Consider the following 17,945-nt stretch of genomic DNA (forward strand, 5'->3'; position numbering starts at 1 on the left):
TCTTTTTTTTTTTTAATTTTTTTAATTTATTTATGATAGTCATACAGAGAGAGAGAGAGAGAGAGAGAGAGGCAGAGACACAGGCAGAGGGAGAAGCAGGCTCCATGCACAGGGAGCCCGACATGGGATTCGAGCCCGACGTGGGATTCAATCCCGGGTCTCCAGGATTGTGCCCTGGGCCAAAGGCAGGCGCCAAACCGCTGCGCCACCCAGGGATCCCCGTGGATCCAGTATCTTACCTGTGCATTTGTGAAGTGACTGAATGGATGACTGAATGACAGAAGGCACAGTTAGACACAGGTCTAAATGCATATGAAAGTGCACAAAGAGGGGGATCCCTGGGTGGCTCAGCGGTTTAGTGCCTGCCTTTGTCCCAGGGTGCGATCCTGGAGTCCTGGGATCGAGTCCCACGTCGGGCTCCCGGCATGGATCCTGCTTCTCCCTCCTCCTGTGTCTCTGCCTCTCTCTCTCTCTATGTCTATCATGAATAAATGGATAAATTTTAAGAAAAAAAAAAGAAATGGTTAAAAAAAAGAAAGTGCACAAAGAGGGCAGCCCACGTGGCTCAGCAGTTTAGCACCATCTTCAGCCCAGGGCATGACCCTGGAGACCCAGGATCGAGTCCCACATCAGGCTCCCTGCATTGGGTCTGCTCCTCCCTCTGCCTGTGTCTGTGTCTGTGTCTGTGTCTGTGTCTGTGTCTCTGTGTCTCTCTCTCTCTCTCTCGCTCTCTGTCTCTGTGTGTCTCTCATGAATAAATAAATGAAATCTTAAAAAAAAGTGCACAAAGACTGCCCTTGTGTCTACGTGGAAGCATCTGACCAAGTACGTTGGAAGAATCTGTGGCCAGAGGAGCCAGTTTCAGACTTGGCCCTTGTACGGACTTGCCCTATGCCCCTGGACAACCTGGGGGCCCCACCCTCTCCACTGTAAAGCAGGCTTAGCAAGTTCATGGAATCTACGCGGTTTAATGGCGTTCACTGATCTTTGCAACTCCATTTCTAGAACTCCATTCCCAGGGAAATTCTCACCTCGTAGCTCATGAACATAGGTGCTAGGATATAGCTACATCTTTGTTCGTGGGGGAGACACTTGGAAACATCCTTAAAGGTAATGAGATAGACTGCTGCACAGGCGTGCTTTGGGGTGCTGACTGCGGACTGTGGCCACCAGGAATTCTCTGGTGACACCTCCTGGCACAGAATGATACTGCAGCCCACCCCACCAAGGCACTGGGAATTTCCAGAACCAGGGAGGTGCAGGGTGGCAGGGTGGCTGTGAGGGTAGTTTGGGAGGCCACAGAGCAAGGATTTTGGAAGGACGGCACCGAGGCAAGGAGGCAACCTGGATTCCAGCTTCACTGCTTACTAACTAGGTGAGTGCGAGCAGATTCGGGATTTTCCAAGCTTTGGTTTCTTCCTCTATATAACATGAGGATCCATGGGCCCACCTTATGGATGTCTGGTGAGGATCTGAGGAGAGAATTCATTCATTAGATTAGTTTCCTTTATTTGAGAGAGAGAGAGAGAGACAGAGACAGAGAAGGGGCAGAGGGGGAAAATCTCAAGTTCCTGCTGAGCATGGAGCCCCCCATAGGTCTCGATCCCACAACCCTGAGATCACAACCTGAGCTGAAATCAAGAGTTGAATATCTAACTGACTGAGCCACCCAGGTGTCCCTTGATTAGTTATTGAAGGAACATCGAGTACCTATGATGCGGGTGATTGAGACTCTCATCCAGGCAGTCAGATATATCAAGCCCCAAGTCCTGCCTTCATGGGGCTTACAGTCTAGTGGCGGGGCAGGTGGGGGAGACAATAGACAAATAATGATGTGTATGATACAATTTCAACCATTGATAATGCTGTAAAGGAAAATAAAGCAGGAGATGGATCTGTGTGGGTGGCAGCATTATTATTGGGCACCTCTGAGGAGGTTTGAGCAGGGGTCAGAGGGAGCTGCTCCCTGTGTATATGGAGTGCGCAAAAAATACCAGTGGAAGATCCTGACATATAGTAGATGTTCAACTAGCGGTGGCTCCTAGTGCTATCATAGAGCTGTGTTTCCAGTTTTGCCGAGTAGCCCAGTCCTGGGGCTGCTGTATAATTTCCTCCTCCCTTGCTCCATCCAGTTTCGAAGTGGTGGTGACTCCTGTTGAGTATTTCTGAGCTTTTTCACAGCCTCTTTTTTGACTTTTGAGCTCCTCTATCCCCCCTGTAACCAGTTCCCTGTTGGAAAGTTTCTCTGTTGACATGCACAGTGGTTTCCTTTCCTGATACAAGGAAAGGATCGGAGAGCAACCTGGAAGGTGACCAGTACAGCAGGCTTTTGCAACCCTTTCCCCCTTCTTGAAGCTAAAAGCCCAGGGGGCTACAGATAGGAGAGAGGCACGTGGGGCCCGGCACCCAGAGGGTGCCCCAAGAGTCAGACAGGCATTGTTTTGTCTGAGCTCTGCCGCTTGTCAGCTCTGTAAACTCCATCAAGTCACTTCCCCTCCCTGAAGCCTGTTTTCTCACCTGGCTTGTGGGAAAAAAAGGGTTGCACTCCTTGACACAGGGCATTCTGAGGATTTGGTGGGATGTGGCTTGGATAGTCCTTAAACAACTTTAAGAAAGAATAGCAAAGAGGAAATTTCCCCGACCAGCCAAAAAAGGCCCATGCCAGTATGATCACCAGCGAGGTGCTGCCGCACAGAGAGGCAGGCCAGTGAGGGAACGCAGTGGTGCTGGGGTCCATCACGGTTGTATGAGAACTAACTGCATGGTGAGGGCAGCCCTACAGCTGGCCCAGGAAACCAGAGATGATGGTTCCGAAGACGGGGTTGGGAAACTGGCCCCAAATAAAACTGCAAACAAAGGCAGACTCTTACTAAGGATTAAAGTCTTAACTTGGAAGGGAAAATCATAAAGTTGGTAAAGTTAGAGACACATGTGCAATATTACTCAGCCATAAAAAGGAATGATTTGGGGGCACCTGGGCAGCTCAGTTGGTTAAGAGTCTGACTCTTGATTTTTGGCTCAGGTCATGATCTCAGGGTCATGAGATTAAGCCCCACATTGGGCTCCATGCTCAGCATGGAGTCTGCTTGAAATTCTCTCTCTCTCTCTCTCTCTCTGCCTTTCCTCCCACATGCACTGCTGTCTCTCTAAATAAAATCGTAAAAAAGGAATGAGATTTTTTAAAAAAGATTTTATTTTTTTTATTCATGAGAGACACACAAAGACACACACACACACACACACACACGCGCGCGCGCAGAGGGAGGAGCAGGCCCCATGCAGGGAGCCCGACCTGGGACTCGATCCCAGGACTCCAGGATCATGCCCTGGACTGAAGGCGGCGCTAAACCGCTGAGCCATGGAGCTGCCCAAGGAATGAGATTTTGACACATGCCACAATGTGGAGAGATCTTGAAAATGCTATTCTAAAGGAAATAAGGTTGATACAGAAGAACAATAATGGGCAGATTCATTCATCCAGAAGCTGGAGAGAGAGAAGATGGGGAGTTATTGTTTAATGGGGACAGAGTTTATGTTGGGGACAACGGGAAATTTTGGGGGTATTGAGTGATGATGGGTACAGAATGTTGCGAATGTAATTACTGCCATGGCATTGTACACTTACGGTTAAAATGATAAATATCATATATATTTTACCCCAAAAAAGTACTCTGCCATTAGTAGAAGAATAGTTAGAAAGTCATTTTATGCCTAGAGGTGAGAAAGGACTTCTTTAAATGAAGCAAATTTCAAAAGCACAAGCATAAAGAACCTGATTCAGAATGGCCAAAACACTTGAATCGACCGCTCTCCCAAACAAAACAATAACAACAAAAACCATTCAGATGGCCAGTGTACACACGAAATGATGCTCAATATCATAATATCATTAGGGAGACACAAATTGAAACCTTGACGGGATATCACTTCACACCCATTAGGATGGCTCACACACACACACACAAAAAAACCCCAAAACAAAAACACCCCCCCCCACCAGATTGGAAAAGAACACGTATCGGTGAGGATGTAGAGACACTGGGAACCCCTGCTCAGTGCTGGTGGGAGCGCAAAACACAGGGCAGCTGGTATAGAGGGCAGTTTGGCAGTTCCTCAAAAAGTTAAAACATAGAATTACCATATGATCCCCAATTCCACTTCTAGGTTTATACCTAAAAGAATTGAAAATGAACTCAGATTCTCGTACATCTGTTCACAGCAGCATCATTCACAACAGCCAGCAGGTGAAGACAATACAGATATCCATTGACGGGTGGATGGATGCACAAAATGTGGTATCGCCGAATGATGGGATATTATTTAGCCTTAAAAAGAAGTGAGATTCTGACACAGGCTACAACATGGATGAACCCTGAAGACATTATCCAGGGGAAATAAGGCAGACACAAAAGGACAAGTATTGTATGGTTCCACTTATTCAAGGTCCCCAGAGCAGTCACATCCATAGAGAAGAAAGTGGAATGGAGGTTTCCAGAGGCTGGGGGAGGAGGAGGACAGAGTTTCCATTTAGGGAGATAAGAAAGTTCTGGAGATGGATGGTGGTGATGGTTGCACAACAGTGTGATATTAGTTAATGCCAATGAATTGTACCATTAACAACCCCTGAAATGGTAAATTTTATGTTATCAGTATTTTACCACAACAGAAAACCCCACAAATATATAAAAGGCAAAAAAAAAATTTTTTTTTTTGTTTTGCATTATCCTGATGACATCAAAATTAAGGAATTCTGGCCAAAGGATATCACGGACAGAGGAAATAGGCAGGTGTCAGAGCGTGAAGACATGGCAGGGTCTGAAATTGCAGAGCTTAGAACATACAGGAAACGTGCAGATAAACAACAGCAGAAAGACAGCCGCCCCCCAAAGGAAAAGGGACAAAGGATGTGAACAGCAATTTGCAGAAGAGGAAAATGCTCAGCGAATGAAGCAGGCTCAAACTCATGAGTAATAGGATATGTGAATGAAAACAACCAGGAAATGTCACTTTATGCCTGTGAGATTGGTGAAAATCAAAAAAGTTGGACAGCACCCAGATTTTGGTTTCAAAATACCATTCTCCAGTAAAAAGAACTGGGGCTAGGGTAAGAAAAGTAAAAATTGAGCATGGAACATCTTGTCCCAGAAATAAAGGAATGCCCAGAGAATGATGGGGACATGGTGAAAAGTGAAAAGTGACTTAGACTGGCTGAATCTGGGTCACTTTGAGCATCGAAATAAGTAATGGAGTGATGGATTTATAACCCCTGGAATAAAATAAAATCCACGGGTCCCATGGACAGCCCGGGTGGCTCAGCGGTTTAGCGCCACCTTCAGCCCAGGGCCTGATTCAGAAGACCCAGGATCGAGTCCCAGGTGGGGCTCCCTGCATGGAGCCTGCTTCTCCCTCTGCCTGGGTCTCTGCCTCTCTCCCTCTCCCTCTGTCTCATGAATAAATAAATACAATCTTAAAAAAAAAAATCCACGGGTCCCTCCTGATATAAATGAATAAAAAAATAAATGGGAGTATGGTGATTGTAAGACATGTCCACCGACTCTTTGACGTTCTTCTTCTCCAGGGGGACTCTAACTCACTTCCCCTTGCGTGGCGGCAGGACTCCGTGCTTGGATTCTGATGGTACAATACGGCAGAGGTGATGCTGCGTGAGAGCCTGGGGTCAGTAAAAGCAGGTGCTTCCTCCTCGCCGTTCTCTGCAATCACCGTCTCTAGGTGCTTCCATGTGGTGGGGACGCTCAGGCAGCCCGACGAACAGGCCCACGTGGTGGGGGACCCAGGCTTCCCATCACATCACGGCCCTGTCAGTGAGTCATCTTGGAAGCAGGTGCCTCCGCGCTGAGCTGTCCCACACGAGTCACTAGCCACCGATGCCTCCTGTTAAGCACTTCCTCTGGCCAGTCCAAACTGAGATGTGCTGTGAGAAATATACACTGAATTTCAAAGACAGCCTGGAAAAGGAGATGCCAAATACGTCAACAGGGACGCCTGGGTGGCTCAGTGGTTGAGCATCTGCCTTCGGCTCCAGTCGTGATCCCGGGATCCCGGGATCGAATCCTGCATCGGGCTCCCTGTGTGGGGCCTGCTTCTCCCTCTGCCTGTGTCTCTGCCTCTCTCTGTGTGTCTCTCATGAGTAAATAAGTAAAATCTAAAACAAACAAGAAAACCCCTACAAATATGTCAATAATTTTTTACATTGAGAGCATGTTGAAATGCGATTTGAGTTAAAGTGAATTAAATGCAGTATATTACAAAATGAATTTCACCTCTATGATTTTCTACTTTTTAAACGGTGTGGGGGATCCCTGGGTGGCTCAGCAGTTTTGCGCCTGCCTTTGGCCCAGGGCGCGATCCTGGAGACCCAGGATCGAGTCCCACGTCGGGCTCCCTGCATGGAGCCTGCTTCTCCCTCTGCCTGTGTCTCTGCCTCTTTCTCTTTCTGTGTCTCTCATGAATGAATAAATAAAATCTTAAAAAAAAAACTGTGTGTACTGGGAAACTAAAAGTTAAGCATGTGGTTCTCATGTACGCCTCACTTACCTTCCTACTGGCCACTGATGCTCTAGCCTCGTTGAGCTTTCAGGTGATGACAGCCCCAGCTAACACCTTAACTGCAGCCTCCTGAGAGACCCCAAGCCAGGACTTTCCAGTCAAATTCCTCCTGTATTTCCGGCTCACAAAAACAGTGAGAAAATGAATGATTATTGCCTTAAGCTGCTGTGTTTTGGGATCATTTATTACATGGCAATAGACTGAGGCAAATGTCATAAGTGATGTTAAAAGTAGTGAAAATCAGTGAAACTGTGAAAAATTAGTGGACATTGGAGGGTTAACAGGATATTTAGATGGCTTAAAAATATCTCCCTATAAGATACTTCTCATTATAAGGAGAAAATACAGCAACTTGACAGCAGTGAGACTTGGCTGACATCATCTTGACCAAGTGATCAATATTGGCGTCGCCACTAAGGGGACAAATGGCTCTTGGGTGTCTCCTGATGGCAGGCATGGAGGAGGACAGACACACCACCACTTGGGTGTTTCCTGACAAAGGTCCAGAGCCTGAGTCTAACTATAAGGAACTGCAGACAGAGACACAGGAGGGACATTCTACAAAATGATGGGTTTGTCCTCTTCAAATGTGTCAACGTCATGAATGAGAAAGACTGAGGAATTGTTCCCAATTAAAAGAGTCAGGACAACTAAATGTGGTGAGTTGCAGGCACACCTCACCCCTAAACACTTTGGCATGCATATCATTAGCTAGAGTTCAGTATTTATTTCTGTCTATAAAACTTATATTCAAAAAAAACTTATATTCAGTGAAATGCACGAATCTTAGGTGTACTTTTGATTATTTTTGGTAAGTGCATCTCCCTGTGTTGTCCAAACTCTTTCCAAGGTAGAGCACATGAGGTGGGGTTGGATCGAGTCCCTCATAGAGATGTGTTCAGAGTCCCAACTCTTGGTAATTGTGACTGTGACCTTATTTGGAAATAGGGTCCTGCAGATGTAACCAAGTTAAGATGAGATCATCCAGGATTAGGGTGGGTCCTAAATCTAATGACTGGCGTCTTTATGAGAGAAAGGAGGAGATTAGGACACAGACACACAGAGGAGGAAGCAGGCTGCGCAGAGTCAGAGGCAGAGATTAGAGGGGTGCAGATACAAGTCCAGGAATGCCGAAGATTGCTGGTAGCCACCGTAATAAGTTGGAAGAGGCAAAGAAGGATTCTTCCCAGAGCCTTCGGAAGGAGCATAGCCGATTTCTGATTTCCCACCTCCAGAACTGTTGGAAAATAAATGTATGTTGTTTTAACCTGCCTAATCCGTGGTGGTATTTTGTTATGACAACCCGAGGAAACTAATACAGAACATTTCCCATCAGTCCAGAAAGTACCCTCATCCTTCCCCATTCCAGCCTGCCCACCCCCCCAGCCCCCCCACCCCCCCCACCCCCGGTTCCAGGCAGCCACTGCTCTGATGCTTTCTACCGTAGATGCATTTTTGCTTATTCTAGAGCTTCATATAAAAGGAACCGTGTAGGGTGTATTCTTTTGCATCTGGTCTCTTTCACTCGGTGCCAACATTTTATAGACTCCTCCAGCTTGTTGCATCTACCGGTGGTTGGCACGCATCTACTGAAAGTCAGTTTGCTTGCGGGGGGGAGGCACAATTTGAAGTTGAGGAGGGGAGTGGGCAATAAGGATGGGCTATCTTTTTTTTAAATATTTATTTATTTATTATTTATGATAGACAGAGAGAGAGAGAGAGAGAGGCAGAGACACAGGAGGAGGGAGAAGCAGGCTCCATGCCGAGAGCCCGATGCGGGACTTGATCCTGGGACTCCAGGATCGTGCCCTGGGCCAAAGGCAGGCGCTAAACCACTGAGCCACCCAGGGATCCCCAAGGATGGGCTATCTTCAAGGCTGGGCTTCGGGCCCCCTGCCCTGGCCTCGCTGACCTCTCAGGCTTTGCAACCCGCGTGGGCTTTATCAGCCGAGGCACTGGGAGGTTAGAAGCTGGCCTCTACTGCCACCTGGTGGTGATTCCAGACAGTGCGGCCTCAGGTGCCCGCAGAGGCCCAGGGCGCTGGGGAGATCGTGGGTCAGGCAAGTGTGTATTTTGCTGGGTGGAGCCCCCAAATCACTGAGCACCTACTCAGCACCTACATGACTTCACTGTGTGTGTGTGTGTGTGTGTGTGTGTGTGTGTGTGTGTGCATGTGTACAGACCTGACTTCAATTGAACTGTCCTTCAGTGGCTGCCGGGAGAGGTGGATTACCCCAAACTAACTCCACTAGGGGAAGAATAAGATCCTAGAGGCACAAAGGGTGGGGAGTTGTAGAGGAAACAGGGAGTCGTTTGACTTGAGCACACAGGGAAAGTTTCTCTGGGCATGTCTCAGCTGCAGGTGGAAGGGAAGGGCATTGAGGCCAAGGGAACAGCACGGGTAAAGGTGTGGAGGCAGGTCCATGCAATGTATGACTTTCTAAAACTCAAACAAATGATAAGGTAACACATAGCCATTGTGAATGTTTTAAAGTTAGAAAAAGGAAATGTAGGTCTTCCTCCCACCTCAGCCCCCAGCCCTCTTCCTCTGGAAGATTTAATGCAAGCGGCTCCCAGTGAACCTGCCTCCTGGTGCAAGCCAGCCTCTGTGTAGTCCCACCAATAGGATGGGACAGGAATGGTGGTGCCAGGTTTGGATTTAACCTCCAAAAGGAGGCCTAGCATTTTTCATTTTTGTGCTCTGGAGCAGCCAGCTGCTGTGTAAGTGGTGTGGTGACAGTGCTGGGAAGACTGCATGGGGAGGAAGACACTATGGAATGATGAACCGAGGGACCGAGGACTGCACTGGATGACTTAGGCTCCAGCCAGCCAGCAGCCAGCTGGGCCATTCTGGCTGAGGTGTGACACATGAGAGTCAACGCCCTGGACCCTCCAACTAGCAGCCAGCACTGGAGCAGAGACAAGTCACCCAGATTTCTGACTCACAGGATTGTGAGCAAACCAAATGGTGGTTGCTTTAAGCCACTAAGTTTTGGGGTGTGTAATTATACGACAGTATTCAGAGCACCCCGGGCCCTAGGCTGCCCCCATTGTCAGTTTCTCATGACCCTTCTGTTGGGAGAAACCTCCTCAAACAAACACATGAGTGAATTCCTGCAACTCCTCCCAATTATGTGGGGGTTTGCATACCACACATCCTGGCTTGCACTTGGTTTCTCTCTCTCTCTCTCTCTTTTAAAAAGCATTTATTTTTGTTTATTTTTAAGGATTTTATTTATTTCTTCATAGAGACACACAGAGAGAGGGAGAGACACAAGCGGAGGGAGAAGCAGGCTCCCTGTGCGGGGAGCCCAATGCAGGACTTGATCCCAGGACCCTGGATCATGCCCTGAGCTGAAGGCAGAGCTCAACCACTGAGCCACCCAGGCATCCCAAGAATTTATTTATTTGAGAGAGCAAGAGAGAGAGATAGCGAGGAAAAGCATGAGGGGGTAGGGAGAGGGAGAAGCAGGTTTCCCACTGAGCAGGGAGCCAGACGTGGGACTAGATCCCAGGACTCCAGGATCATGACCTGAGCCAAATGCAAGATGCTTAACCAACTGAGCCACCCAGGCATCCCTTAGTTTTTTTTTTTTTTCCCCTTTAAATGACAGATCTTGGTTCTAGATGTGTGCTGTTCAATACAAGAGCCACTAATCACAGGAGGCTACTTAAAGTCAATTAAAATGGAATAAAATTAAAAATTCATTTCCTCAATCACACTAGCCTCAAGTGCTCACTGGCCACAGGTGGCTCATAGCTGCCATGTGGCACAGCACGGATGTAGCACATGGCCGTCAACCCAGAAAGTTCTGTGGCACAGTGCTGGTCTAGACCCTCTTGCTCACGCAGGACCCCCCTCATCGTCTAGACCCCATCCTGGTCTAGATCCTCTCCCTTGTCCTCAGCAGCTGCATAGTGTTCCCTCGTGCTGTCCCCAAGCTCCTGCCATCGTCACGTCCATGTTTCTTCATGCAGCTATGACACCCTTGTAGGATAAACGTCCAGCCTTTCTGGGCTCAATGATGTTTCTGGGCCAACTTACCACGAGAGGCTCTACCACTTTAGACAGCCACTAGAAGTTTGTAAGACTGTTTGTTTTCCCACACCACCAACACTGCGTGTAATTAAAAATTCTTTTTTAGCTAATGGCAAATGTTTTCAAGACAAACACAACTCCACCAGGATCCTGCTCCACTACATCCTTCTTTCACCTCATAGGGCCCCTGGGTACCTTTCCATGTTGACATACGAAAACTTGTCATGTCCTTTGTATTTTTTTTAAATTGTGATAAAATTCAGATAACATGAAATTCACCATCTTCATTATTTTTAAATGTACAGTTCAGTGCCGTTAAGGATATTCATACTGTAGTGCAACCATCACCACCGTCTGTCTCCAGAAGCATTTCATCATCCTGAATGGAAGCTCTGTCTCTGTTAAACAGCTCCCCACCTTCTCCCCTGGCCCCTGGCATCCGTCACTCTACCTTCTGGTCTTTATCAAGGCGACGGCTCTCGGTACCTCATATAAGAGGAATCATATGGGGGACACCTGGGTGGCTCAGTAGTGGAGCGTCTGCCTTCGGCCCAGGACATGATCCCGGGGTCCTGGGATCGAGTCCCACATCGGGCTCCCTGCATGGAGCCTGCTTCTCCCTCTGCCTGTGTCTCTGCCTCTCTCTCTCTCTGTGTGTGTGTCTTTCATGAATAAATAAATAAAATAAAAAAGAGGAATCATACGGTATTTGTCCTTTTGTGCCTGGTGTATTTCCCTTAGCATAATGTCCTCGAGGTTCATCCGTGTTGTAGTATATCAGAATTTCCTTTCTTTTAGAGGCTGAATAATTGTACGTGTATCCCACATTTTGTTTATCCATTTACTTTGATGGACGCTTGGGTTGCTTCCACCTTTTGACTATTGTGAATAATGCTGCTGTGAACACAGGTGTGCATGTATATTGTCGAAACCCTGCTTTTGGGGTGCCTGGGTGGCTCAGTCGGTTAAGCGTCTGCTTTCTGCATGGGTTGTGATCCCGGGGTCCTGAGACCCAGCCCTGCATCTGGCCTCCCTGCTCAGTAGGAAACCTGCTTCTTCCTCTCCCTCTGCTCCCTCCCCACTCCTCCACCCCTGCTCTTATTCACTTGCTTTCTCTTTGTGAAATAAATTAAAATCTTAAAAAAAAAACCCACAAAAAAATCCTGCTTTCAATTCTTGTGGGTATATACCTAGGAGTGGAATACTGGATCATATGGGAGTTCTATTTTTAATTTTTTGAGGAACTGCCATGCTGTTTCCAACAGTGGCTGCACCAATTTACATTCCCATCAATGGTATGATGCACAATTTCTCCATTATCATCACCAACACTTGTTAGCTCTTATTTTTCTTGAGGGTAGCCATCCTAGTGGATGTGGGGTGGTTTCTTGTGGTTTTGATTTGTATCTCCCTAATGATCAGCGCCTTTGAGCATCCTTTCATGTGCTTATTAGCCATTCACATATATTCTTTGGAGAAATGTCTTTTGCAAGTCCTTTCCCCATTTTTATTTTTATTTATTTATTTTTATTTTTTAAAAAATATTTTATTTATTCATTTGAGACAGAGAGATACAGAGAGAGAGAGAACATGAGCAGGGGAAGGGACAGAGGGAGAGGGAGAAGCAGCCTCCCCCCTGAGCAGGAGCCCCATCCCAGGACCCTGGGATCACGACCCGAGCAGAAGGCCAACACTTAACCATCTGAGCCACCCAGGGGCTCTGATTTTCCCCCATTTTTAATTGAGTGTTTCTCTGTTGTTGAGTTGTAGGAGTTCCTTATATATTCTGGATATTGACCCATCAGATACATGATTTACAAATATTTTCTCCTATTCCTTAGAGCTGACTTTCCGCTCTATTTTTCCCTTTGCTGCACAGTTTTTAATTTTGACATTGTCTGATTTATCTACTTCTTTCTTTTGGTGGCCGGTGCTTCTGGTATCATATACCCCATCCCTTTAAATGGCTATGGAGAGGTCTATATGGAGTGTGGCTGTTTTATAACTGATCTATCACCCAATCCTGAAGCTTCTACTTTCAAAAGAGATTCAGAATCTGACCACTTCTCTCACCATCTCTGTGGCCACCACCCTTGTGGAGCCTACTGGACTACAAGTACCTCCTCACTGGGCTCCCTGCTTCTGCCTTTGCTGCTAGTAGCGTCCATCCCCGCCCCTTGCAGCCAGAGGGATTCCATTAGAACCCAAGTCAGATCCTGTTCCTGTTCTGCTCAGAACTCTCCATGGCTCCTGCTAACCTAGAGTAAAAGCCAAAGTTTATTCAGTGCCCCACAGAGCCCTGTGTGATATGGCCCCCCACTATTTCTTTCTTTCATTTTCCTTTTTAAAATTTATTTGAGGGGATCCCTGGGTGGTGCAGCGGTTTGGCGCCTGCCTTTGGCCCAGGGCGCGATCCTGGGGACCCGGGATCGAGTCCCATGTCAGGCTCCTGGTGCATGGAGCCTGCTTCTCCCTCTGCCTGTGTCTCTGCCTCTCTCTCTCTCTCTCTCTGTGTGTGTGACTATCATAAATAAATAAAAATTTAAAAAAATGAAATTTATTTGAGAGAGACAGAGAGAGAGAAAGTCAGAGAGAGACCACAAGCACAGAGAAGGGCAGAGAGAGGGACAAGCAGACTCCCCTGCTGAGCTTAGCGTGGGGTGGGGGGGGGGACTGCATGGGCCAGGCATGCGCTACTTAGGGCCTTTGCACTTGCTGTGCCCCCTGCCCGGCCCTCTTTCCTCACAGCTCTCTGCATTCATGTTTTTGCTCAGATGTCACCTCACTGAGGCCTCCCCTGACCACCCTAAAGTTAAAATGCATGCCCCCCACCCTGCCAGCACTCTTCATTCCCCTCCTCGGCTGTATTTTTCTCCAGGTTGCTTACCAGGGTCTAACACAATGTGTACACTGCTCATTTATCTTGTTTCTTGTTTGTCTTCTCCAAGGGGAATGTCAACACCATGAAAACGAATTGCTCTGTCTTGTTCATGAATGTTTCTAGGGCATGAGCCGCTGTAGGTGCCAAAAAATATTTGATGAGTGACTAAGTGAAAACGAGCACCTTTTGTCTGTAGACATTAGTTCGTTGGGCATTGTTCTTCTTTCCGTAGCCTGCTCCTGCGCTCTGACTACCTACCCGCCCCGGCCACGAAGCCGACCTCTGCATCCCAAAGCCAGAGAATGCCCTTTAACCACTCCTGCATCCCCAGAGCCCGCCACACGGTGGCAGCATACACACAGACAAGTTTCACCAGCCAGCTCTGCGCATCTCCCAGGACTCCCCAAACTCTGGATCCCGGGATATCGGCTTGGCAGCCCGCAGGGATCTAATTTCAGCCCCAATGGGTAGATGGGGAAAGTGAAGCTTCAAAGAAGAGGTGTAGTGGAGAAAATGTAGAACCAGGGATCTGGCTTTTCAATCTGGCTCTTTTACCGGTGATACCCTGTGATCTAGGTCCTAACCCTCTTTGGACCTGTTTCCCATCTGCCTACTTTGCTTTCATGAGGTTTCTATGACTTACCAGGATCGGGTCCTCTGGGGGCGAAGGGGAGGTCTGATGCACTCCCATGCGTCACAGTGGGCCAGTGGGAGGGGGACCCTGGCCCAGAATGCCCCAAACAGAGGATTTTATTATTTATTTATTAAAAATTTTATGTATTTATTTGACAGAGAGAGAGAGTGAGAGCACAAGCGGGGGGGGGGGCGGGGGGAGCGGCAGGCAGAGGGAAAAGGGGGCTCCCTGCTGAGCAGGGAGTCCCCTGTGGGACTCCATCCTAGGACCCCGGATCACGACCAGAGCCAAGGCAGATGCTTAACCAACTAAGCTACCCGGGCGTCCTGGAGGGGATATGATTATCCCATTCTATAGACCAGCGACCGGGGTGTCACAGCCAGGAGGGTGCAGAACAGGAACCCAAGCCCACCCTCTGCTGCCACCCCCCTCCAGATCCACTAGAGAACAGTGCCACGGACCATCTCCGATGGTTCCTCTTTCAGCCTTATGTTTCCACCTGCTGGCTGAATTCTCCCCCCTGCAAACACCTTTAAGCGTCAAAGGAGTGACATTAGGGCTCTCTTTTGGGCAAGTTGCCTTGCTTTTCTCCTCCTGAAAATGGGGCCGAGGAAAAGCTGCAGAGGCTGGGGGAAGGGATTTTGAAAGCAGTTTGGGGGTAGAGGAGGGTGTGTATCCGGGTAGGAAAGAGCCTGTTCCCCCACAGCCCCCGCCTGGCTCCTGCCCACACTTGCAGCCACAGAGGCCCAGCCCACGGATTCTGGTTTTAAAAGAGAAGCTGAAAATTGGAATTTTGATGTGAAATCTGATTTTTAAATGTTGGCAATAAATCCATTAGAAAAAAAAAAAAAAAACCCAGACAACAAAGCAAAACACCAAGGGGTCACACTGAACATGTCTGTGGGTTGGACTTGACTCCTGGCTGCCCGTTTGAGACCCTTCCCCACCCCGGGCTCCAACAGACACCAGGGCGTCGGTAATCGGGTGGTGTCAGGTGGAACCTGGCTACCGGGCTCCCCCAGGTGCAGGGCCGCGGGGTGTGCTGGTGGCCTCTGGGCCCCAGTGGTTCCATGCCCATCAGCCCCTTCTTGGAGGGGAGGCTGAGCGTTAATGGTGTGGCAGCAGGCAGGCCTGTTGAGCAATGGGGCTTGTAAAAACAAGAGCTTACGTCACCCGAGCATGCAGCCTCTGGGGTGGCAGGCACCTGGGGTGGCACCTGGGGTGGCTACTGCCACTGATTTCACCGTCAGGCCAGAGTGGAGAATCTTGAGCAGGGAAGGGCAGGAGGCAAAAGGCTCAGTGTCTGGTGGGTGAGGTCCCTCCGGGAGGCCAGAGCAAGACCCTGATGGGTGAATCTGGTCACCAGGATCCAGGCTGCCCCTTGACTCACAGTGTGACCGCGGGGCACCCTCCTCTGGGTCTCAGTTCTTCCATTCAGAAAATGGGGTTTACATCTTCACACCCATTATGATTTATTACAAACCCAAAGGGGAAGGTGAGCCTGGAAAGACTTTAGTCCTTCCCACCCCTTAAATGGGACCTTGGCCTCAGTTTCCTTATTTGTAAAGTAGAGATGATAGGATGGGCTTCCTACAAGTTATCAAGAGGGTTAAATGAGTTACTACACGCAGAGAGCTCGAGATGTGGTTCAGAGAGGGTAGAAGATGTGCCTGAGGACACACAGCAAATCCCCTAATTAGCTTCAGACCCCCCAGGTCTCACTGCACTCCCCCCAGAACCCCGATAGATGTGTGTGTGGGGGGGGGTGAGGGGACCGCTGAGGCTCACAGAGGGAAGCCGTCTGGCCCGAGGTTACTACACAGCCCAGCACATGGGTGACCTCACTTTCTCCACCTCCTCCGTTCACTGAGCAACTTCCCTGTGTCAGGCACTGCTCTAGGCACTGGGGTATAGCAATGAATGAAACCCAAATCCCCGTCCTGGGCGGGGTGACGTGGGGAGGGGGTGGTGGGGACAGGAGGCCACAGGCATAGGTGAGATAATTTTGATGGTAAAGAGAATATGGGGATGTGAGAGAAGTGACTGAGGGTCTGGGACTTTGGATGGGGAGGTTAGGGAGGGCTTCCTGGAGGTAACCTCTGGGCTGAGCCCCGAAGAGCCATCTTGGGCAGAGCTAGGGGAACAGTGTTCTTGGTCCAGAGGGAACAGCAAATGCTTTCACCACTGGTAAATTTTGATCATGCCCAGCTGAGAGTTCCAGTATCCGAGGGCCAGCCCTCATGGAGCGGGCAGTCTTTTTGCAGGGGTGGGGTGTGTGTGGGGGGAGACCGAGGGAGGCTAGACAAGCCGGGGAATGGTAGTTGGTGATAGGCTGGGAAGGAAATTCACTAGCAGGTGGGGCCAGGAGGGCCTCTTGGAGGTGGTGTGAGCGTCCCACTTTGTAGCTTGGAAGGCCTGGCTGAATGGCCCTGGGGCTTCAGATCCCTCCCTGGCCCAGAGGCTGCTGGGAAGGCCCGGGAAGCCAGCAGGCCGGGTCAGTGTTTCATCCTGTTCTTCCCTGCTCCCCCCACCCCCCAAGGGCGCTTGGAGATGTCATTTCTCCAGCTCTCTGGGGCGGAGGTCACCCCAGCTCAGCAGATAACGCTGAAGGTTGAGCAATGCCTGCCTGCCCGCCAGGGCCAGGGCTGGGGTCAGTGGGCCGGGGGTTATCCCCAGGCAGGCTGGGAGCTCCTGCCTCAGCGGCCCGGGCCGGGAATGGCAGAGGGGTGAGGGGTGGGCCCTAGGAGCTGCCCCAACGGCCTAGGGATGGGGCTGCAGAGGGCAAGGGGCACCGTGAGCCCACTCGGCCCAGCGTTCAAATCCAGGACGGGCCACGGCCCGTTTTCCCATCTGCGTACCAGGAGTAGCAAAAGCATCCTCCTGCCAGGGTGGAAAAAGTCTGGGTCCAGGCCTACCCTCAACACAAAGTAGGGACTTGGTAACAACGGGGGGGATGTCCCTTCTCTCTCCCGCATGGCTCCCAGTGCGGTCTGGCTTGATACCCCCACCCCCAGCCTCAGAAATAGTTTTTTTTTTTTGACCTCAGGTTGGCAAAAAGGTCTTAGGGTGCTCTGATAAGAGCTTTTAAGACTAGTGGGGGACATGAGGCCCTGTGACCTTGGGTGTCCTATGCCCCCCCCCCCCCCCCCGGGCTTCTTTGTACCCTGTGGGAGGGAGGTGGCTTCTTTCTGATGTGCCTCCCAGAGTGGACCTCAAACTTAAATTAAGCCTTCTGTTTGGGAGTCCGTGGTGGAGACAATGATACAACTAATAATAATAACCGTAACAGCACTTTCATGGAAGGAGCTTGGAGTGAAGTGACTCGCCCAAGGTCACGCAGTGTGGCCGCCGAGCACCCCCCCCCCACCCCCTTCCACCTCCCTGGGCCCAGGTCAGGGTCGGGTGGGGCCAGAGAAGACCCAGGTGTGGTCTAAGGGGGCGGGCAGGGCCGGTGGGCGGGGCTGGGGGCGGCGCAGTCGCCGCGGCCGAGGCCCCGGTGGGGCTCTCCCCCGAAGTGCCCCCCACCGGGGTCCATGCGTTGGACGTGCCTTTAGGAGGGGCGGGGGGCCTCCCCCAGCGTGGAATCCCCTCCTTCCGAGGGCTGGGGTTGGGAGCAAGTTTTGGGGCGGGGAGGGGCCGGCCGCGCGGGGGAAGGACGGTGCAGGTGGGTCACCTCTCGGGGGGCCGGGGCGGGGCCGGGGTCTCCGGGATCCGGCCTGGGGAGCGCCGGCCTCCTCCGTGGGGCGTCCGGGCGGGCTCGGCGGGTCCCGAAGCCTCCGCCGCCTCCAGCAGGGGGCGGGCGGCGGCCGTGCTTCGGGAGGGGG

The 17,945-nt window shown here is 50.1% G+C and overlaps 2 long non-coding RNA genes across 2 annotated transcripts; one reads left to right on the forward strand and one right to left on the reverse strand.

Moving 5' to 3' along the window:
- The first annotated feature begins 226 nt into the window (after positions 1-226).
- On the forward strand, positions 227-7,843 carry LOC144298510 (uncharacterized). Its single transcript, XR_013365440.1, has 2 exons — positions 227-1,375; positions 5,579-7,843. It is a non-coding gene; the product is annotated as an uncharacterized LOC144298510 (long non-coding RNA).
- Positions 3,215-17,799, reverse strand: LOC144298509 (uncharacterized). Its single transcript, XR_013365439.1, has 3 exons — positions 13,494-17,799; positions 6,556-7,804; positions 3,215-5,932 (listed from the first exon to the last, which is right to left on the reverse strand). It is a non-coding gene; the product is annotated as an uncharacterized LOC144298509 (long non-coding RNA).
- Between the last annotated feature and the right edge of the window lie 146 nt (positions 17,800-17,945).

The sequence above is a fragment of the Canis aureus genome, chromosome 26 (genome assembly GCF_053574225.1).
Source record: "Canis aureus isolate CA01 chromosome 26, VMU_Caureus_v.1.0, whole genome shotgun sequence".
Lineage (NCBI taxonomy): Eukaryota > Metazoa > Chordata > Mammalia > Carnivora > Canidae > Canis > Canis aureus.